The following is a 24,609-nucleotide window of genomic DNA, read 5'->3' on the forward strand; positions in this document are numbered from 1 at the left end:
GGCAGGCATACTCTCAGGTATTTTATATTGTCTAGTTTAAAACAATATTGAATAATACTGTTGACACAAAGTATAGTTTTTCTATTTTTCTCTTTTGTTTAAATCTATTTTAACTGATTATGAGATTTCCAGGAGCCAAATTGTCAGATTAAGCAGTAATTCTCTGTAACTCTCCCATGTTCACCTCTGAGCAAACCTAAAATAATGTTCCAAGGCAGGTTCTGGAACAAGTAGAGTCATCAAGGAAATGAGTTGAGATTATCTTTTGGTCCAGGAAATTTGGAAGAAGCAGGAGTGGTCTGTCTCATCTGGATAAAGTGAGGGGAGGGCACAACCCAGGACAAGAGGCTTCTAAGCAAACTGGCAGCAAGCACGGCCTTATTAAGCTAACTAGAGCCCCAGTATGCTGGAATGGACAAACACCAACACTAGCACTCCCTGAGGGATCTGGAAGACTCTAGTTCTAGGAACCATCAAGGGCTTCAGCATGGGGAAACAGATGCTAACCCTCCAAGTTGGTGCCTGAGCAAAGCCAGCCACCACATGCTTTAATGTAGCCTTGAAGAAATTATAAAACACCATCTGGCAAATGCCAGATCCCACCACTAGGACCCCAGCTCAGCACCAGGTAAGCTGCCAGATCCTACAAACTTCAACAGTGCTGGTCACCCTCTCCAGTCCTTTCCTTCAGTTCAGCACCACACATGAGAGTCTCCCCACCTCCCAGGAGTTCAGAACAACATTAGGGCAGCCCCAGGTAACAACCTGGTGCAAGAAGTCTGAGATAGTGTTCCTTCCACCCTGGGAGCCAAGCTTAAATTTAAAAGAAAGGAAAAAGAGAAAAGAAGAAAGAAAAAAAGATGAGCAAAACAGCAACTTCTGTAAACTTTTCCCCCAATCTAAGCCCTTGCCTCTTATGGGCCAGAACTCTGAATTTGAAACAAAGGATTCTTACAAGGTACTAAGTCAGTGGAATTGATAGAGACAATAGTTATCTAATTTAGTTCAGTATGATTGATTTAATCCTACAAGGAAATATTATGGGCCAGAACTTGAAACAAGGAACTAAGTGGAATTGAGGAGACAATGGTTAAATCTAGCTTAGCATTGATTTAATCATACAACAAATAATGGTTTCCTAGTGATACAATGATTGATTTGTGCTCAGTGTGGAGCTTATAGGGTAGAAGCCTCAGCCAGAGAGATTCAGAGACATTTGGAGAGAAGGCTGAAAATAAAAGGCTGAAAGCTGGAGCACAAACCCTTGGACTCAGATTCATCCCATCTCACACTACCTTGGTGGCAGGTTCTCCTCCTTCGTTTCTCCACTGAAACCAAGACTCCGGAAGGCCTCCAGAAAACTAGTCAAGCCCCAAGTGAAGGAGATAGGACTTTGAAGGAGACAATAAAGGATTTGGACTTTTAACACCTGGCTGCACTTGTAGTAATTACTGAACTGAAACGAAGTCTGCCTCCAGAGACTCCAAGAAAACCTCAAGATAACATTACATTTTTGGTGCCCAACGTGGCGGCCAAATAAATATATTGTTAATTGTTCTTGATATACTACATTCCACTACCCTCTGTCTCTCTTACTTTAGAATGATACCTTACTCATCTTTACCTTCCACAGATATTATTTTCCTTCAAGGTTCACTTCAAGTTCTTACTTCTCTGGGAAAGCTCACCTGATACCTTCAGTTGTTAGTGTTCTCTCCCTAAAATTCAATTTTATTTTACAGGTAAATGTTATAATATTCCTCTAATAGAGGAATATTAGGATATTATAACCTACAGAGGGCTAGGAACCATTTTATTTTCATTGAGTCTCTGGCATGTGGAACATATTATCTCTTAATAAGTATTTGTGTGATAGAATTGCCCCAATTCTAGTAGATTTATACTTAATTTCCATCATTTTATCACACTTTAAGTTTCTACTCCTAAATTCATCACATTTCTTATATACTAGTATACTGTTCTCTATTTATCCTAGTTTCTCAGATATGTTTAGTACATTTGTTTTGACCTTATTAATTTTGAAAATGGCACACAAAGTCCAGTGTTTCTTCCAAATTCTGCCAATGATTGCTTGGCACTTTAAAAAATATGCATTTTTTTCTTAGGAATTCTAGAGAGTAGAGTCCTTATGTAAACTGCAAGTCATTATAAACAGTTTTGTGAATGTCTTTTGAAAGATTCTCATATAATAATTGGAAACACACTATAATGATCCAAATCTGAGTTAAATGAGAAAGTCTCCAGTGGCTGATTTGTTTGTTGTTAGCAATATGCTATATTATTGTTTTTTACTGATAAAAAAGTACAAACAATTTTTTGAATAATTCCACTTAGCAAGGTTATAGTGGCTTCTTTTGTAGAAACTGCTGGTAGAGCCAATAATTATGGATTTAAGGAATAAATTATAATATATGAATTGGAATACTATTTTGCTATAAGAAATAATAAAATAAATGGTTTCAAAAAGATACAGAAATACTTATATGGAATGATTCAGAATGAGTTAGCAGAATCAGAACAATGTATTTTATAACATCAATAAAAAAGTGAACAATATTAACAACTTTTATAAGCTATGAAGAATTAAATGAACAGAATCAGTAGAACAATTTCTATAATAAAAAGTAATTTTGAAAATTATAAATACTATGATAAACACTATGATTCATATGATACATGACTATTCATGGTTGCAAACCCTGATTGTAAAATATGCTATTCTTTACAGAAACATCATACGTTCAGGGTGGAGAGACATACATGTAGATATATTTTTGTAATACATATGTATATGTATATAGGCCATATGTTTGTATGTATGTGTGTACTCTTCCTTTTTTGAACCAATTGTAATAAAAACAAAATTCAAGCAATGGCTGCCACCTCTGCCATTTTCCTGTCCATTATAAAATCTCTTCCCTGTATGTCTCTTTTATGTGAGAAATTTTTTTTCTCATTGAAACTTTCCCTTAGTGCCTTCTCTTAGAATATATCATGCATTCATCCTACCTTCATTTTTAAGAGATTATTTCATCATAATTTACTTGTACTCATGTCTTTTGTAAGAGAACTCCTTTAAACTGCATGACTAATGATAAAATTCTTAGGAATTACATGTATCATCTCATAATGAAATGTAAACAGTTAAAATTTTGAGTCCCTTATGATTACCCTTTCAGTTTACGTTTTTATACATCTCTTGAGGCTTGTATTTATATATCAAATTTTCTGTTGTTGTGGGTCTTGCATTGAAAATCCTCCATTTCATTAAATATTCATTCTTTCCTCTGAAGGATTACATTCAGTTCTATAGGATATCTAATTTTAATTGTAACCCTTTGCCTTCTAGAATGTCATGTTCAAATATGACATCTGTTTCTTTAATGTGGAAGTTTTTAACAGTAATGATTTTTAAATTATTTTTTTCTGGTCAATTGCAATACACACACACATACACACACACACACACATACACACACACACACACACACACACACACACACACATATATATATATAAATAATCTGAGAGCTATGAAATTTGGCTGGGACATTTCTGGGATATTTCATTATGTGATCTTCCCTGTCATAGTAGTACCTTTTAAAAATAAAAATCTTTTAATTTTTTTGATCATTTTCTAGGCTATTTTATATTACAGTTGGGTTCTGCTCATCTGCGACTGGCAACGTACTTTTTTGTGCTTGTTTTCAGAGCTAGTTCGGGAAGATCTACAAGTTTTTAATGCGTCTTAGGTAGTGTGATGCTGGGAGATGTATGGTCACTATTCTGGTCTATTCTCTGCTCCTCACCAATCAAGGATCCCTAATCTCCCTTTTGCCAAAATACAATATTTCCTTTCTGCTTTGATACTGAGATCAGTGCCCCTAATCCCTTGTGAATGACCATCATCAATCCCTTCCACACTGGAACTGTGACTCAGTACAATAGAGTTACTAAGGAGTGTTATTTTACAGTTGTTTGAAGAGCAATCTTGAAGGAATTGTGTGGGTTTCTGCCTCTAATTTGCTGTCTTCTGTGTTTATTTTCATATGAAGTTTTATTTTAACATTTATATATATATATATATATATATATATATATAGTTATTTTGTTGCACAAGAAAAATTAGATCAAGAAGGAAGAAAAAGAAGAACTGAGAAAGAAAGCACAATGCAAGCAAATAACAATAGAGAGAGTGAGAATGCTATGTTGTGTTCTACACTCTGTTCCAGTGGTCCTCTATCTATGTGTGGATGGCTCTCTTCATCACTGAACAAGTGGAACTGGTTTGAATCATCTCAATGTTGAAGAGAGACATGTCCATCAGAACTAATTGTTGCATAATCTTGTTGCCGTGTATAATGAGCTCCTGATTCTGATCATTCCACTTAGCATCATTTCATGTAGATCTCTCCAAGCCTCTCTGAAATCATCTTGTTGGTTGTTTCTTACAGAACAATAATATTCCATAACATTCTTATGCCATAACTTCTTCAGCCATTCTCCAACTGATGGGCATCCACTCAATTCCCAGTTTCTAGCCATTATGAGAAGGGCTGACAAACATTTTTTGCACATGTGGGTCCCTTTCCTACCTTTAAGATCTCTTTGGGATATAAGTCCAGTAGAAACACTGATGGATTGGATGTAAAAATGTTTTCCCAGTTTATTGCTTCCCTTCTAATCTTTTCTGCATTAGCTTTGTTTGTACAAAACCTTTTTAACTTAATATAGTCAAAATCATCTATTTTATGATCAATAGCAATTTTTAGTTCTTCTTTGGTCACAAATTCCTTCCTCCTCCACAGGTCTGAGAAGTAAACTATCCTATGTTCTTCTAATTTGTTTATAGTATCTTTTTTATGTCTATATCATGAACACATTTCGACCTTATCTTGGCATACAGTGTTAGGTGTGGGTCTATGTCTACTTTGTGCCATACTAGTTTCCAATTTTCCCAGGAGTTTTTGTCAAATAGTGAGTTCTTATCCCAAAAGGTGGGGCCTTTGGGTTTGTCAAATACTAGATTGGTATAGTCATTGACTATTTTGTTCTATGAACCTAACCAATTCCACTGATCAACTTCTCTATTTCTTAGCCAATACCAATGGTTTTGATGACTGCTATTTTATAATATAGTTTTAGATCTGGTACAGCTAGGCCACCTTCATTTGTTTTTCTGGAAGAAGCATTCCTAATTGACTAGATTAATTCCTTTATGAAGAATTAGAATGAATATATTTATGTGATCACAGATTTCATTTGGGGGTTACTCAGTGTTTGAAGGTTTGATTCAATCAATAGAAATTTGGTTTTTTATCTGGCCATCTTCAAGTGTAATACCAAAAAATGTTAAGAATGTTCTCATTTTATATCTCATTTGATAGTAATAATGAAATTTTTATTTTTTATTTTTACTATTTCAAGAAATTTTCTGTGATTTTAAATATGTTTGAGATAACTTGTAATAAGAAGGACAATTAAAGGAGATAAAGGAGATAAAGACCTGTTATATTAAATGCCTTTTATAGATAAACAATAAATATGCCAGGATATTATATTCTCATATCTTTCAGTTAATTATATTTCTATATTCACATGGTCTCCTGGAAAATAACTATTTTTGGAAGTTTTATTATTTCTTCTTCATACCTTCATGAAGTGTCCTCAACATATGTGTAGGTTTAATAATGCCTTTATAGAGATGGAAATATAGGCTCAGGGGTTGGTCATTGTTAATTTCTCTTTGTCATTGACAATTTCTTTATCATCATTTTTAGAACTGATTATGATGTCTTATTATCCCCAAATATTTATTTTATTCCCTTTTTAAATATATATTGAATGTTAACGGTTTAATTAAAATTGATGGTACAATACAGATTTTCTTTACTAATTGTTACACTGCAAATTTCTTAGCTTCAGAAAAATTCCAAATAGCTTATATGAGCTTATTATATTGTTGTTCAGTCATTTCATCTGTGTGACTCTGTGACCCCATTTGGGGTTTTCTTGGCAGAGATACTATTTTGCCATTTCTTTTTTGTGATCATTGTGCAGATGACAAAATGAGACATAATTAAGTGACTTGCATAGGATGACATAGCTAGTAAATATCTGAGATTAGATTGGATTCAGATCTTGATTCCAGGTCTAGCACTCTATTTAGTAAGCCACCTGGATGCCCTGAGCTTATTATACTTTCTCTTAATAAATTTTGAGATATATGTGCTCCTTCCCCCACATACTTCAAAGATTTTATGTTCTCATCAGTTTGTGTATTCCTAGTAATGCTGCAGATCCTCTCTGTTTATGTCGGTCCATCTTCTGAAACATTCCATGGTCTTCTTTAAATTCAGTGTCCATTGACTATCTTCCATTTGTGTGTAGTGATCTGTTTGAATTTACTTGTATTTGATGTCCTTATATCACTTATTCTTTGCTATTCCTTCTTTGTAATGTGTGAGATTAATCTAAAAAGTGCTTTGGGCATACTTGAGGAAGGCATTAGAAAGAAAACAGGCAAGCTTTCTGTAAGAGTCCTTCAAGAATATAGTCTGTCTTTGTTCTTACATTATATAGACTAAAATGTACAAAAGATATAAAATCCTATAGCTTGTAGATTTTACTATAAAAACATTTACTTTAACCCATAGTATTTCAAAATGTCTAATAATGCCCTGTTAAAATAAAATTTTACTACATGAAAAGTAAAATTTGAACTAGAAAGAATGGTGTATATATATATATATATATATATATATATATATATATCTTATCAACAAATTGTACCTTAAATGTGTGATACACAAATAAATGTAACTGAAATTGAAGTTAAAATTAAATACTTTCAAAGTTTTGCCTTATTTAAATTCTCAATACAAAATTATTTTCCCAATCTATTAAACTCAGAATAGTAACAGCAATAAATATTTATATAAAGTGCAAGCTGTGTGCAAGCTTGTGCTAAGTGCTTTACAATCATCTTATTATGGATATTTTACAGATAAGGAAACTGAGACAAGCTAGTAACTGTGTCTGAAGCTAGATTGAACTCTGATTTTCTTGACTTTAGGCCTAGCATACTATCCATTATGCCTCAGTAGTAAGACATATTAATGTGACTTGAAGGTTTTTGACTTGGTTCTCAATAGAATTTCTTTACTTTTTATCCTTTGCAACATATTTTTGTGCATAATGAATTCATCAAGATTTGATGACCAAGTGTTTCTTTAGGCTTTTGACAACCAGTGAAACCAATTCTGTCACCTTTTTTTATTCACTTCTTTGTTAGAACCTATATCCTTTCCTTTTAGGAATAATGTTTTATATACTCTGGTTTTGTTTCTGGGAAGAACATCAATCTGAATATAGTTCAATTCCTTCAGTTATATATCTACTTTTTAGTTGATATAATTAAATATTATAATTTTCTTGTACAGTCATTTTCAATTATGACCATCCCTTTGTGACCTCATTTGAAATTTTCTTTTTTTTTTTCATAATGATACTAGAGTGCCATTTCCTTCTCCAGCTCATTTTACACATGAGAAATCGAAGGAAACCAGGATAAAGTGATTTAACTGGTGTTATACAGCTAATATGTATCTGGGACTAGATTTGAACTCATGAAGATAAGTCTTCCTTACTCCAGGTTCAAAACTCTATTCACTGCCCCATTATATATTTAGAGTATCAAAAATTGAATTACTATTTATAGATTCTCAGAGGTATAGGGATTTTAGCACTTCCAATTGTCTGTCTCCTCTTCTGTATTCTGCTGCCATCACCATATCTACTTACTTCCACCCCTTAGAATCCTTAATACCATTCAACTTTCAGGTTAAGTGACATTTTCTATAATAGAACATTTCTGATATTCCCTCATACTTATTTATACACTTTATAGCACTGTATACACACAATTGTTAGCACCTCAATAGTGGAATATTTAATTGGTCTCTTTCCATGCTGTTTTATTCCTCAAAATTAGTAGCTATTTTAGTTTTATTCTCAAAGTTAGTGGTTATTTTAGTTTTTTGTTTGTATTTCTAGTATCTAGCTTTTGTGTTTTTATTTTATTTCTAAAAAAAAATAGAAAAAAAAGAAAAACATGAAAAAAAATAAAACAAAACAAAACAGAACATTGTCATCTTACAAAGACATTAAGGAGGATTCAAATATATATGTAACCATAAATTACCAGTTCAAGAAAAAGATATATAATAGTGGAAGAAATTATATTCTTGTATGTTATCTTGTAAGTTGTTCTTTGGTTCTCTGTTGCACACTTTTTTTTTTTACTTTATTATTTTTTTCTTCTTTCATTCCCACCTCCCCAGCTACCTCCTGTAATTAAACACAGGTATATTTATATATACACACACACACTTACATACATAACACATGTATATGCTCTACACACATACACATATACATTATGCTCACCCACAGGCTCACACACATATGCACATAAGCATATACCACACACACACACACACACACACACACACATATATATATGTATGTGTGTATATATATATATATACACACACACACACACATGCATTTAACCATATCAAAACATGCATCTAAAACAATTTAAGTAAGACTGACATATAATGTGGATTTCTCCATTGAATCTTTAAGTCTGACTTTGTCTAAGATCAATGATTACTGGCCATATTTTTTTCCCCTAATAAACTCTACTCCTGATCCTTGTTATAGTGCTTGGTTTATCTCTTCTTTCCTATCTCTGCTGACACTTCTGCTTTAATTCTGCTCCTTAATTGCCTTGCTATTACTTAATTTTCTCTCACCCATGGTTCCCTCCCTTTGCTTCTCTTTTCACCCTTCCCACCCTCCTTATTTCTTTATAGATTTTGGAGGGTGTTACACCCTTCATGGTATTTAAGTAGTGTTGCCTATTTTAACCCATTCCTGATGTGATCAGGATTTCAGAACTATGAGCCCTCTTCCTCCCTCTAATATTTCTGTCTATTCTTCTTCTGAACCTCATTTGTATAACATAATTACTATTTTTACCTTTTGTTAGGTAGTTTTTTTTTAAGTCCTGACAATCTGCAAGATCCTTTAATGCCCATTTTATATTATGAATAATTTTGCTGGTTGTGATATTTTTGGCCACAGGCATAGTTCTTCTGATTCCTAATATCTATAATTCCAGGACCTGCAGTCTTTTATTATGGCTGCTGATAAGTCCTATACAATGCTAATTGTAACTCCAGCATATTTGAATTGTTTTTTATAGTTTCTTGCAAAATTTTCTCTCTAACATAGGGATTTTAAAATTTGTTAATGATATTCCTATGTGTTTTCTACAATACCTTTTTGAGGTAGTGATTAATAGATTTTTTTGTTTGTTTGTTTCTAGTTTCCTCTCCTGTTCCATCAGTTCAGGACAATCTTCTTGGATTATTTCTTGTATTGTTGTATAAAAGTTCTTTTTTTTTTGTTCACAGCTTCCAAATATTATATTTTCTGTTCTTGATCTGTCATTCAGATTTATTGTCTTTGTTATAAGATGCTGCACATTATGTTCTATTTTTTTCATTCTTTATATTCTGTTTTATTATTTCTTGATCTCTTATAGTTTCACCAGCTTCCCTTTGCCCAATTCTAATTTTCAGAGTTATTTTCATCTTTAAGATAGTATCTCCTTTTCTAGTTGATTAACTTTTTTTCATAGTTTTCTTGTTTATCTTGGATGGTTTTTATTTTTATTTAGTTTTTAGTTTTTATTCATTGTCTCTCATTTGATTTTTAAATTCCCTTTTGAATTCTTCTATAAATACTCTCTGGGGAGGGAGCCATTTGATGCTACTCTTTGGGGTAGAAGAAGCTTTTTTTACTTCATTATCCTCCTCTTAAGATGAGCCTTAGTCTTCCCTATTTCCATTGTGAGTTCCTACTGTTGAGTTCTTTCTTCTTTGACAATTCAGTTTTTAAAATAAGTATTAGTGTAAGCACCTCTAATTGTGGAGTAGGAAGATGGTGCCTCTAGCTTCACTTCAGCTCTCCACTCTAACCAGGAACCCCAAACCAAGAGCTACCCTCAACTGTAAGTACTGGCAGTCAGTATGTCCCTGATTCACTGCCTTTGAATTCACTAGGTGATGGGTCCTTCTCAACCAAGGGCACTTCTGCAGCACATTTGAACCTAATTAGCTAATTAGCTAAGCTTCCTTCAGTCTTCCCAGACTCAGGCCTTGGATTCTGCACACTGTCCCAGAGATCAAAGTTCCTGTAGTTCCTGGTAAGCCTTCAGCCAAACCCAGCTAGTCCCGGGATTCCCACTTGGTGTTTCTGTTCAGTTAACCCTGACATTTGCACTTCACACAGGTTAATCCTCAATCTGGAGTCTTTTTTCCACTTGTTAGGTGTAGTAGGAGGATCCCTGTTCTGCCTCAAGTCTATTTGATTTTTCACCAATTTATGTTTGTTCTGAGACACAAATTTGTTCTGTAGAGGGGAAATCTGGAGAGCTTCAAATTTACTGACCTATTCTGCCATCTTCCCCAAATCTAGTATCTAGCTTTTAAAAAAATCAAATTGAGTTGAATCATAGGGAAAGAACATTTATGAAGGAAAGCAAGCCTCATTAGAATTTTATAGCAATATGTCCTGTCTTGCTAGACAGTCTCATAGGATAAGTTCCTTGTCAATATAATGTTCTACATCTATTAGGTACTTAATATCTATTTATTGAATTTGATAGAAAGAAACAAATAGTATCAATAGGTAGCAATGACATAGCATTTTGCAGTTTACAAAGTCCTTTACTATGTTACATTTGATCCTCACAATAAACTCATGAGCTATGAACTGTTATCCCAATTATAGTGATGAAGAAACTAAAGCTAAGAGACCTTACATGATTTATCTATTTTCACATCTATTGTTCTGAGTCAGGATTTGAATTCAGATATTTTCTGTCTCTAGATCTTAGTACCCTAGCCACTATATAACTTAATTGTCAATAAAAAAGAAAGCAGAAAGAAGAGGAAAAATAAAAGTGTTCTAAGCAAAAAATGCTTATCAAAATTGCTTAAGATAATAAAAATTATGATGAATAATGATGAAAAGACATATGAGAAATGGAAGAGTAAAGAGAAATAGAGTCTTCTGCTATTTAAAGGGGAATTCATTTTGCGAATTCTGATCCATCCAGCAAGTTTGAGTTCTCATTATTATTTTATCTGTTTGAACAAAAATCATAACTGGTTCAAGTAGAATAATTTCATCTGTTAAATAAACAATGACAAATCTTTTGTATAAAAGGAAGTTGAGCTGGAAGTGAGGCCAGTCATTGGACATCTGTATCTGATTATACCTACAGATTGTAAAGTGTAACACATTTAATTATATGAGATAAGGGCATATATTACTACCTTGGGAAAGAACTGGCTCAGAATATCAGAGGATCATAAGATCTTAAGAGTAGAACTGATGCTAGGAAACATGTAGTCTAATTTTTAGATTTTTCAGAAGAGGAAACTATAGTTCTGGCAAGTGAAGTTATTTCATAGAATTTCAGAAAAAGAAGGGTTCGCACAGCTCATCTAACTCAATTTGTACTTGTCCAAGAATCCCAACTTCAGCCTACCTCTCATACCTCAAACCCCACATTGCTCCTAGACTTTTGTTTAAAGATTTCTACTGAGAAAGCACCAACTACTTAACATGGTTATGCCTTCCTCTCATTCGTTCCACTTTTGTGATGTTCTAGCTTTCCACAATTTAAAACTATTAGATTATTGAGCATATTCTCCAGCTTTTCCCCCTTGATTTTTATAGTTCATTGCCACTCTTTTGCCCATATTACATGTCAAGCTCAACTAAACCCAGGACCTTTGAGTCTATCCACTGGATTTTCCTTGATATAAATACTGTCTTCTTTATCCCTTAGAGTTCATTTAACATGTCCTTGCATTCTCTTAGAAAAGCTAGTCTGTGATATAATGAAAACTTAAGCTCAGCATTATACATTTTCAGTTGAGTTCTATTATTAAAATTTTCATTAGTTACTAAAAGAATGAAAGCATGCAAACTTCAATAGAGTGTTAATTTGAATGTCGAATTGGTTGATCGTGTCATGTTCTTGAAGATTGGGTGTTTTAAAAATAGAAACTTTTATTCTTTAGAAAAAATCACTGAAGTGAGAAAATTAACACAGCTTATATTACTACTTTGTTTCCCAGTATCTCTTTGATTGCTAGAATTGGACCATCTCTAATGGCTTTGCTAAATGGCAGAGATTGTGCTGTGTAGAGCAGAAATGTAATACCACTGAAGTGATTAAAAATGAATCTCCCAGGATAAAATACTTCCATTACTAAAATGAAGGTCATGCTCAGTTTATTCTCTTCAGAAGATTTTTTTTCTGGGAAGACAGGAAACTTTGGATCCATTAAAAGATTGAATAATTTCTATATTTTAAATGAAAGATTGGTGGGTAAACATTTGCAACACATTTAATCAAAAGAGTTATCAAAATAGTTGTTGTAAAATGCCCTGGGTAGAATTTGAATGTTAAGTGAAAATTGCTCTATAGCTCTAAAGCTTAAAAATAGGAAAGTAGATAACTTTCTTTTGACCTGAAGTTTTCTTTTAAAGCATGTACATTTGCCATCTCATCAAATAAATGGCTAAATTTCTAGTTCATCAGCCTCAAAGCATACAAATTAGAACATAACTGGAAGAAACTTTGCCCATGACACTATTAAGTAATGTTTTCCCTTTGGCAACCTGGTGGAATTTTGTCTCTCAAGGATGATGTGCATAATCAAGATTATTAAAGTTGCTTATTTCAGGAATTAAATGATTGCCCAAGACAAGTTGATTTAGGAAAATAATGTAGATACTGATCTATTTTTGAAAGTTTGTTATGTGGTTGCCATTTTAAAGAAAAACTTTGAACTCAAAAGATAGCATCTGTTAGATAGATAATTCCAGAACCATCCTGTTGCAATGGGGAGGGGAAATCACATCTTTATTTTATTGTGTACAAATTTTACTTTTTGTTCTATGTTCATTTCCTTTTCCCCTCAACTCATTTCCTTGTTTTATCTGAAGGATGCTCTTTGTTTGAAGATGGTTTCTCCAATCTCCAGGGCTATCCTATATTGAAGTTTTATTTTCCTACTAACAAGCCTATGTCTTCTAAGACAAGGGGTGTGACTTTCTGCTTTCTACTCAATGTGAGTCTTGACATTGAGATATCAGTCACCTCCATTGGTATGGCAAATTAAATGTCATATGATGCTGCAAAATCTCATCTAACACAAAAAGATGATAAAACTGGAGCCCTTCAAATAGAACAAACAGCTCTTGTCTGATTTAATGATGATTTAAACACTTAATTTTATAACATTTTTTATGTATATGCTTTCTTCCATCAAGTCCTACTGGTGACTTATGACATGAACATGACTAGTGATTTATCATGACATAAATATGATCTTTTGAAAGCTGTGCTCCCAAATAAGCCTTGGCACACTAACCTAAAAAATTTTGCTCTAATCAGTTTTTTCTTCTGTGTGTATATTTGATAGTTTTTTAAAATAACTTTTAATTGACAGTACATATGCATGGGTAATTTTTTTTACAACATTATCCCTTGCAACTCACTTCTGTTCCTAATTTTCCCTTCCTTCCCTCCACCCCCTCCCCTAGATAGAAGCAGTCTTATACATGTTAAATATGTTATAGTAAATCCTAGATACAATATATGTGTGCAGAACTGAACAGTTCTCTTGTTGCACAGGAAGAATTGAATTCAGAAGGTAAAAATAACCTGAGAAGAAAAACAAAAATGCAAACAGTTTTAGTTTTCTCCAAAGATCTATCATATCAAACTTTTCTAGTATTCTATTTACCTCTTTGACTTCTTTCTTATTTATTTTGTGGTTTGATTTATCTAACCCTGAGAGTACAAGTTTGAGATCTCCCACTATTATAGTTTTGCTGTCTATTTTTTCTGCAGCTCTCTTAATTTCTCTTTTAAGAATTTAGATGCTGCATCACTTTGTGGATATATGTTTAATATTGATACTGCTTCATTATCTATGCAACCCTTTAGCAAGATATAGGGCCCTTCCTTATCTCTTTTAATTAGATCAGTTTTTACTTTTGCATGATCTGACATCAGGATGGCTACCCCTGCTTTTTTTACTTCACCTGAAGCATAGTAGGTTCTGCTCCAACCTTTTACTTTTACTCTGTATGTATCATTCTTCTTCAAATTAACCTGAATCATGTATCACAGTTGATCATCACATGATCTTGTTGTTGCTATGTAAGTCCTCTTGGTTTTACTTACTTCACTTAGCATCAGTTCATGTAAATCTTTCCAGGCTTTTATGAAATCATTCTGCTGATCACTTCTTATAGAACAATAATATTCCATAAAATTCATATACCATAATTTGTTCAGCCATTTTCCAACTGATGGTCTTCACTCAGTTTCCAATTTCTTCACTACAAAAAGGGCTGCCACAAACATTTTTGCACATATGGATCCTTTTCCCTTTTTAATGATCTCTTTGGGATACAGACCCAGTAGAGATACTGCTGAATCAAAGGGTAAAAACAGTTTTATATTCTTTGGGGTATAGTTCCAAGTTGCTCTCCAGAATGGTTGGATCAATTTACAACTCCACCAACAATGTATTAGTGTTTGAGTACATAATCAGTGACCCACAATGTGTTTGTTGTCTGAGGACTGACTGATCTACCATTTAGAGAAAGGTTCATTAACAGACAGTGAACTACTAGGTAATAAATTTTTAAGTCACAGCAACTCATGCTGTTTACTAACTTATAAATAGGAGTGCCAATTTGGATAAAATCACAGACATTTTTGAATTATGTCATAAGAGCCTTCACAATTGCAATCATGCTTCATTTATTTTTAAGGTAAGGGTATAAGAATTTATTAAATGCCTTCTATGTATGTTCCTGGCTCTGTGATAAGCACTTTATAAACATGTCATTTGATCATTAAGATCAGTGTGGTAAATGGGTATTATTATAATCCCCATTTTATTATTGAAAGAACTGAACCAGACAGAGGTTAAATGACTTTGGTCTTCAAGTTTGTACAGTCCTTGAAAATCAGTGGCCAGATTTGAAAAATCAAATCTTTCTGATTCTAAGCCTAGCTACCTCTTTAACTCAGTGTATGCTATATAAGTGCTTCGCAAATGTGTGTCTGGATGATTTTATGCTTACTCCCTTTCAAATTTTCCTACCCAGTATCTAACAATAAATTATAAGTGCTTTCCAAATGCTTAATCCATATTGAATTGATCAACAGAATCACTACTTGTATACTCCTCCTTTCTCTCATCTGAAATGACTTCTGAATCTGGTATATGTTTTTCCTCTACATTTCAATTCTTTGTAATTTACCGTATAATACCCATTAAATTAGTTTCAATGTTAAAATCTCTTGATCATTCTGTAATCCCAGGCTTCTTAAATTCTGTTTTATGATCCCTATGTAGTCTTCTAACTAAATGTGGGGGGTGTAAAATTTTGACTTGTCAGAAATGTTTGATTTGTATACTTCTTTTATATATCTATATGCCCATCACAGACTTTCTCTGTTAGTGCTTTCAGCATATTGAGTGTTGCTAAAGCCATCAGATGTTAATTGTTTAGCTACTACAAATTTATATTATTTTATTTCAATTGGGTTCATATTGCTATTTGTCAATGCTTTTCATCAATTTCTTTTCAGTTAGTTTTCTAGATCACTAACTACATGTCTATTCCAAATTTTCATTTCTTAAGACCTCAATATTTTTGGAATAGACATGTAGTTAGTGACATATATAATACATGTTATATAGTGATATAATATTATATGTATATATAAGCACACATGTTTACACCATACATACATTGTATATATAATATGCATGTATGTGTGACTTTACATGCATGTATATATTATATATAACAAACACACACACACACACACATATATGTGATGGGGGTATTCTAGTGGGTTTGGATGATAGGTTAGGAAGATGACAGTGTCGTGTTAATGAAGATCGTGCTAAGTTTGACCATAAAATTCAAGTATGACAGTAGCCAAGTGAATCTTGATGGTAATATTTATAATATCCAGTCATTGGAAGAAGTGGATTATAGCAGGGCTACTTTAACTTTTTCCTTTTGTGACCTCTTTTTAGCTAAGAAATTTTTATGTGACTCTGGGCATATAGGGTGTGTGTATGTATGTGTATATATATATATATATATATATATATATATATATATATATAATTAAATGCACGGTTAGTAAGTGAGTTGCAGAAACACAAAGAACAAAATTACACTAAGGGGAGACCTCAACTGTTTTCTCTTAGCATTTGATAAAGCTAAGCAAAAAGAAACAAGAAGAAACTAAGGAGGTAAAAGAATATCAAACAGTTCATTATGATTGACCTTTGGAGAAAAACAATGGGAACAACAAAATCTTTTTCTCATCTACACAATAGTAGACCCTGTAATATGGCATAAAAATCTCTCAAAATCAAATGGCAGAAATATCAAATTCTTTTGGATTACAATGCAATAAAAATTACATTCAGCAAATAATCCTAAAAAAAAAGAGGATTAAAGAACAAGTCATAAAGCAATCAATAATTTCATTAAAGAAAATAATAACAATGAGATGATATATCAAACTTTATGGAATGCAACCAAAGCATTTAGGGAAAAATTCATTTCTCTAAATTCTTACATCAACAAAATGGAGGAGGGAAAAAGATGGACAGATCAATAAATTAGGCAAACAGCTGAAAAAAAAAAGTTGAAAAATAAAAATAAAATAAAACTCCAACTGAGCATCAGATTGGAAATCCTGGAAGTCAAAGATAAGATTAATAACACTGGAAAAAAAGATGAGCTCATATATCTAGGAGATGTTTTTTTATGAAAAAAATTAGATAATTAAGCCATTGTTAATTTCATTAAATTAAGAAAGAAGAAAACCAAATATTCAGCATCAGAAATGAAAAGAGTGAAATGACCACCAATGAAGAAGAAACTAAACTAATTATCACAAAATATTTTGTTCAGTTATATGCCAATAAGTGTTACAATCTGAGCAAAATCAATGAATATTTATTTAAAAAATAAATTATCTAGATTAAAAATTCAGGAAAGAGAAAGCCTAAATAAACCAGGCTTACAAAAAAGAAATAAAAAAAAGTGGGTCCTTAATAAGTTCCCTTGGGAAAAAAAATTCAGGACAGAATGGGTCTATGAATGACTTCTTCCAGATATTTAAAGGATAATTACTTCTAATAGTATATAAAGTATTTGGAAAAAATAGATGAAAAAGGAATCCTACAAAACTCCTTCTATGAAACAAATTGTGGTGCTGACACCTAAAACAGAAAAGGAAAATTATAGATAAATTTCCCTAATGAATATTAATGTGAAAATTATGAACAAAATCCTAATAAGGTGGTCACAGCAATATATTACAAGGATTATACAGTCATCAGATGGGATTTATACCAGGAATGCAAGGTTGGTTGAATATTAGGAAAACTATCAACATGATTGACCATATAAAGAATAAAACCAGCATAAATCATAAGATTAGCTCAACAGATGCAGGGAAAAAACCCCACATCTAACTTTTGACCAAATACAGCACCCATTCCTATTAAAAACACTAGAAAACAGAAATAAAGGGAATAATCCTTAAAATGATAAGCAGTATCTTATCTAAAAACTATCAACAAGCATTACCTATGATGGAGATAAACTAGAAACTTTCCCAATAAGATCAGGATGAAGCAAGGATGCTTATTATTGTCACCAGTATTTAATATAGTACTATAAAAGTTAGGTTATAGCAACAGGAGAAGAAATGGAAATTGAAGGAAGTCAGAGAATAAGGAAACAAAACTATTACTCTTTGTAGATGAGAACCTTGGAGCATCTAAAACTGGAGTAATTAAAAAGTACTTGAAATAATAACTTTAGCAAAGTTGTAGGATATCACATGAACCCATATAAATCATCAACATTTATTTATATGATCAACAAAGCTCAGCAGTAAGAGATAAAAAGAGAAATTCAATTTAAAATAATGGTAAACAAATATTGAATAATATTGCAAGATGGAGCTAAGATGGTAAAGTTAGGAAGCTATTCCAGCTCTCCTAAGTTCCCTAGAAAACTACATGAAACCAAGCCTCTGAACACAAGCTGATGGAAGGAAACTACTCTACAGCTCAACATAGACTGGAAAAACTTCAAGAAAGGTCAGTCTCACTGAAATGAAAAGGGTATACAGCCCAACTCATATACACTCTGGGAAAACCCATGAGAAGGTCTTAATGACATCAAATCAACAACTAAGACCCTCAGTCCTGGCTCAGTAGAGGAGCAAATCAGTGGGGCAGCTTCCAGTACCAGTTCAGAAGGCAAACTCTGGGAAACCAGGCTGTTTCCTGAACAGAGCAGATGAAGCTAACCCCTATAAACCTACAGGGCCCCTGTGCTCAAAACCAAGGTTCAGAGCTGCATAGGAACAATGCCACCTTTACCCCAGGAGCAGAGCTCAATCATAAGAGTAAAAAGAAAGAGGACATACTCCAAGAAAAGGAAAGAACCTTGAACATAGAAAGCTACTATATTGACAGAACAAACCAAAACACAGTTTCAAAAACTGAGATAAATTGGTTTCAAGCCCAAAGAAGCTTCTCAGAATTGCATATAAAAGACTTCAAAAGGTAAAAAAGAGAGGTAGAAAAAAAATGAGAAAGGAAATGAGAGGTATGCATGAGAGAGTCAACTGTCTGGAAAAGGAAGAAAAACTTGTCTGAAGCAAACACCTACTTAAACAGTAGAAGAAATGAAATGGAAAAAGAGATACAAAATATAACTGAAGAAAACTCACACATTAGGAGTAGCTAGGTAGCACAGTGGATAGAGCACCAGACTTGAAGTCAGGAGGATCTGAGTTCAAATCTCGCTTCAGACACTTAATACTTCCTAGCTGTGTGACTCTGGGCAAGTCACTTAACCCCAATTACTTCAGCAAAGCAAAAAAAAAAAAAAAAGAAAAAGAAAATTCACACATTAAAAACTAGAATAGGAAAAATGGAAGCCAATGACTTTGTGAGACAACAAGAATCAGTCAAATAAACTAAAAAAATGAAAAAATGGAAGAAAATATGAAATATCTCATTGGCAAAACAGCAAACCTGAAAATGGATCTAGAAGAGACAGTTTAATAATTATTGACCTACCTGAAGGCCATGACCAAAAAAAAAAAAAAAAGAACCTGGATAGCATTCTATAAGAAATTATTAAGGAAAACTGTCCTAACATTCTAGAAACAGAGGAGGAAATACTCATTGAAAGAATCCAATCAACACAAGGTTTTGCAAGGGTTAATGATGAAAAATTATCTATGCATATGTTTTGAAAAATAAAAGAGTTTTAATTAAAAAAAAAAAGAAAGAATCCAATAGATCACATCTGGAAAGAGATGCCATAAGGAAAACTCCAAGGAACATTGTTGTGAAATTACAAAACTATAATCTCAAGGAAAAAATATTACAAGGTGCCAGTCAAAAACAACTCAAATATGAAATAGTAACTGTCAGTATTATCTAGGATCTGGCAGCTTCTGCCATAAAGAATTGGAGGGCCTGGAACAACATATTTCAGAAGGCAAATGACTTAGGGTTACAAGTAAGAATTAACTATTTATTAAGATTCAGCATCATCTTCCAGGAGAGGTGATGAAGCTTCAATTCAGTAAGAAACTTTTAATTATTTCTGTTGAAAAAATCAGAACTAAACTTTAATCTACAAATACAAGACTGAAGAGAACGATCAAAAAGTAAACACGGGAAAATGTATATATTTAAAGCTTAAACTCTTTACATCCCTAGATGGAAAAACAGTAGATGTAACTCTTGAGAACTGTATCTGTCACTGAGGCAGACAAAGGCGGGCATCATATAAATTGAGGATGTGGTTGTGAATGGACTCTGCTGTGATGACATCAGAGAAAAATATCTTAAACCGTGGAAAAAGGTCTGTATTGGAAAAAAAGGAAAGGGAAGATATAATGGGACAATTATTCAAAAGAAGAGGTGAAAAATACCTATTACAATCAAGGGAAAGAAGAGAAGGGATGAGCATTGTCTGAAACTTGATCTCATCAATTTTGGTTCTTTTTAAAAGAGAATAATTGATCATTCAGTTGGGTATAGAAATTTATCTAATTTTATAAAAAAAAGTAGGAAAAGAAGGAAGGAAAGAAAAGAGAGGGACAGGATAGAAGGGAGAACAGAAACACTAGGGAAAAAGTAAGAGAAAGAGGAAAGGGTTGATAGAAGATAAGGTAATGGATGGTGTTGTTTAAAATGAACATATTAAGAAAAAGGGGAAGAGTGATAGGAAAAAAGGTAGTGGATAGGGTGGGTAAAAAATAAGCAAATGAGGACAGGATGGAAAGAAAGAACAAAAATATATAAAGGGATGAAAATAGCATGGAGGGAAATACCGAGCTAGTTATCATAACCATTCATGTGAATTGGATGAATTCTTCCACAAAACAGAAGCGAATAGTAGAGTGGAATAAAAAAAAAAAGCAGAATCCTACAATATGTTTATAAGAAATGCATATGACACAGAGAAACACATATAGAGTAATGGTAAAAAGCTGCAACAGAATTTTTTATGCTTCAGCTGAAGTAAAAAATGGCGGGGTTAGTAATTCTGATCTCAGATAAAGCAAAAGTAAAAATATATCTTATTAAAAGAGATGAGGAAAATACATCTTGATAAAGGGGTACAGTAAATATTGAAGTAATAACAATATTAATTGTGTATATATCAAGTGGTTGAGTAGGCAAATTTGTAGAGAAGATTTTAAGCCAGTTACAGGAAGGAATAGACAGCAAAGCTATTCTAGTGAGGGACCTCAACCTTCCCCTCTCAGAATTAAACAAAACTAAGTACAGAATAATCTAGAAACTAGGGAGGTTAATATAATCCTAGAAAACTTAGATATGATAGACCTCTAGAGAAAATTGAGAAGAAAGCAATATGCCTTTTTGTCAGCAGTACATGACATCTACACAAAAGTTGACCATATATTAGGTAATATAAACCTTACAATTAAATGCAAAAAAGCAGAAACAGTAAATGCTTCCTTTTCACACTGCAATGCAATAAAAATTATATTCAATAAAGGGCAAGAGAAGGATACTTTAAAACCAATTGGTAATGAAATAAGCTAATTCTAAAGAATAAGTGGGTCAAACAGCAAATCACAGAAACAATTCACAGTTTCAGTCAACTAGAGAAAAAAATGAGGCACCATACCAAAATCAGTTCTTAGGGGAAATTTCATATCTTAAAATAGAAACATAAATAAAATAAAGAGGAGATCAATGAATTAGGCATGCAATTTAAAAAAGCTAGAATAAGAACAAATTAAAACCTTCCAATTAAATAATAAATTAGAAATTTTGAAGCTCAAAGGAGAAATTAATAAAATAGAGACTAATAAAAGTATTGAACTAACAAACAAAACTAAATTGAATTTATTAAAAAAACCTTAACAAAATAGACATAAATCTTTGGTAAATTTGATCAGAAAAGGAAAAAGTGAAATTTTAAACTTAATATTATCAAAATTATCTATTTTGTGATCAATAGCAATCTCTAGTTCTTCTTTGGTCACAAATTCCTTCCTCCTCCACAGAGAGATAAGTTTACCTCTTAGATAGTTATCTTTTGTTCTTCTAATTTGTTTATAATATCATTCTTTATGTCTAGATCATAAATCCATTTCAACTTTATCTTGGTATACTGTGTTATGTGTGGGTCAATGCCTAGTCTCTGCCATAATAATCCCATTTCAGAAAACGAAATTGAAAAGGCAAAATCTCCCTAATCAATATTGATGTAAAAATATCAAATAAAATATTAGCAAAGCGATTATAGCAATTTATCAGCAGGATAATATACTATGACCAAGTAGGAGTTTATGCTAGAAATGCAGGGCTGGTTTTATATCAGGAAAACTATCATTGTAATTGACTATATCAATAGCAAAACCCAAAGAAATCATATGATAATCTCAATAGAGATAGAAAAAGCTTTTGACAAAATATAGTATCCATTCCTATCAAAAATATTACAGAGCATAGGGACAACAGGAATTATTTCCTTAAAATAATCAAAACCTACAGCAAGCATTATTTGTAATGGAGAGAAGCTGGATACATTTCTAATTAGATCAGGGGTGGAACAAGGATGCCCATTATCCTTGGGCATTGTACTATTCAACATTGTACTAGAAATGTTGACTTTAGCAATAGGAAAAGGAAAAAAAGAAATTAAAGGAATTAGAATAGGCAATGAGGAAATAAAACTATCATTCTTTGCAGATGAGATGATGATATACTTAGAGAATCCTAGAAAATCATCAAAAACATATTGGAAACAATTCACAGCTTTAGCAATGTTGCTGGAAAGAAAATAAACCCACACAAATTATCAGCATTACATCATATTACTGACAAAGCTCATCAGCTAGAGATAGAAAGAGAAATTCTATTTAAAATTACTGTAGACATAATAAACAAAATACTTAGGGATCTACTTGCCAAGACAAACCCAAGAACAGCATGAACACGATTACAAAACAATTATCACACAAATAAAATCAGACTTAAACAATGTGAAAAATATCAATTGTCCATGAGTAGGCCAAACTAATATAATATAACTGACAATTCTGTGTAAATTGATCTACTTGTTCAGTGCCATATAAATCAAATTGACAAAACAGTATTTCATAGAATTAGAAAAATATAATAACAAAATTCATCTGGAAAAACAAAAGGTCAAGATTATCAAGGGAATTAATGAAAAAAAATACAAAGGATGTTGGTTTAGTAGTACCAAATCTAAAACTATATTATAAAGCAGGATTGAGGAAATTTCAAAGTCTATGGGCAGTCATCAACACCATTTGGGTACTGGTTAAGAAAAAGGTGGTTTATCACTGGAATAGATTAGATGCAACATAATAATCAAGGCCTATAGAAAACTCCCAAATTCTAACTTCTGGGATAGGAACTCATTATTTGACAAATATTGCAGGAAAAACTGAAAAATAATATGTCAGAAAGTTGGCACAGACCTACATCTCACACCCTATACCAAAATAAGGTTAAAATTGTTACATGATTTGGGCATAAAGGATATAGGCACAAACAATTAATTTTTTTTATTTTTATTTTTATTTTTTTTTAATTTAATAGCCTTTTATTTACAGGTTATATGCATGGGTAACTTTACAGCATTAACAATTGCCAAACCTCTTGTTCCAATTTTTCACCTCTTACCCCCCACCCCCTCCCCTAGATGGCAGGATGACCAGTAGATGTTAAATACATTAAAATATAAATTAGATACACAATAAGTATACATGACCAAAACATTATTTTGCTGTACAAAAAGAATCAGACTCTGAAATATTGTAGAATTAGCTTGTGAAGGAAATCAAAAATGCAGGTGGGCATAAATATAGGGATTGTAGCCACAAACAATTTAGTGGAACAAGGGATGATTTACCTATCAGACTTTCCCTTCTCCAGAAGGGAAGAATTTATGACCAAAGGTAAACTAGAAAACATTATGAAAGATACAATAGACAAGTTTGATTACATTAAATTAAAACGTTTTTGCACAAATCCAACAGAAACAAGATTAAAAAGTGAGTACAAAGCTGGAAAAAAATCTTTAAAGCCCGTATTTCTGATAAAGGTCTCATACCTAAAATATATAAATAACTGTGTCAAATTTATAAGAATACAACTCATTTCCCAATTGATAAATGGTCAAAGGATATTATATGAAAATTTGCTTTAAATCATTATTGATTAGATAAAAGCAAATTAAAACAACCCTAAGCTACCATCCCATACTTATTGGTTAATATGACCAAAAAATAAAGTGATAAATGTTGGAGATCACGTGGAAAAATTGAGACATTAATGTAGGACTGATGCAGTTATGAAATGATTCAATCATTCTGGAGAGACATCTGGAATTATTCCCAAAGTACAGCCAGCCTGTTGATATCCTTTGATCCAGCAATACCACTACTAGGTTTGTATCCCAGCTTGACTAAAAAAAAGGAAAACATCTATATGTGCAAAAATATTTATGGCAGTCCTTTTTCTTGGTGACAAAATATTGGATTCTGAGACAATGCCTAGCCTCTGGTAAATGGTATATGAATGTAATGGAATACTATTGTACAATAAGACATAATGAACAGTCAAATTTCAGGTTAAAAAAACCTGGAAAAACTGATGTGAACTAATGCTGAGTGAAGTGAGCAGAACCAGGAAAACATACACAGTATGAATATCTTTGTGTGATAATCATCTAAGAATGACTCAGCTCTTCTCAATAACATTATTATATTATTATTATGATGATGATGTTATCTTAGACAAATATAATGGATTCACAAGGGAAAATGTTACCAATATCCAGATA

The 24,609-nt window shown here is 32.5% G+C and overlaps 1 protein-coding gene across 1 annotated transcript in view; it reads left to right on the forward strand.

Moving 5' to 3' along the window:
• Positions 1-24,609, forward strand: part of CFAP47 (cilia and flagella associated protein 47) — a 759,462-nt gene that overhangs the window by 612,925 nt on the left and 121,928 nt on the right. The gene's annotated exons all lie outside the window — the stretch shown is intronic.

Source organism: Sarcophilus harrisii, chromosome 3, assembly GCF_902635505.1.
Source record: "Sarcophilus harrisii chromosome 3, mSarHar1.11, whole genome shotgun sequence".
Classification (NCBI taxonomy): Eukaryota; Metazoa; Chordata; class Mammalia; order Dasyuromorphia; family Dasyuridae; genus Sarcophilus; species Sarcophilus harrisii.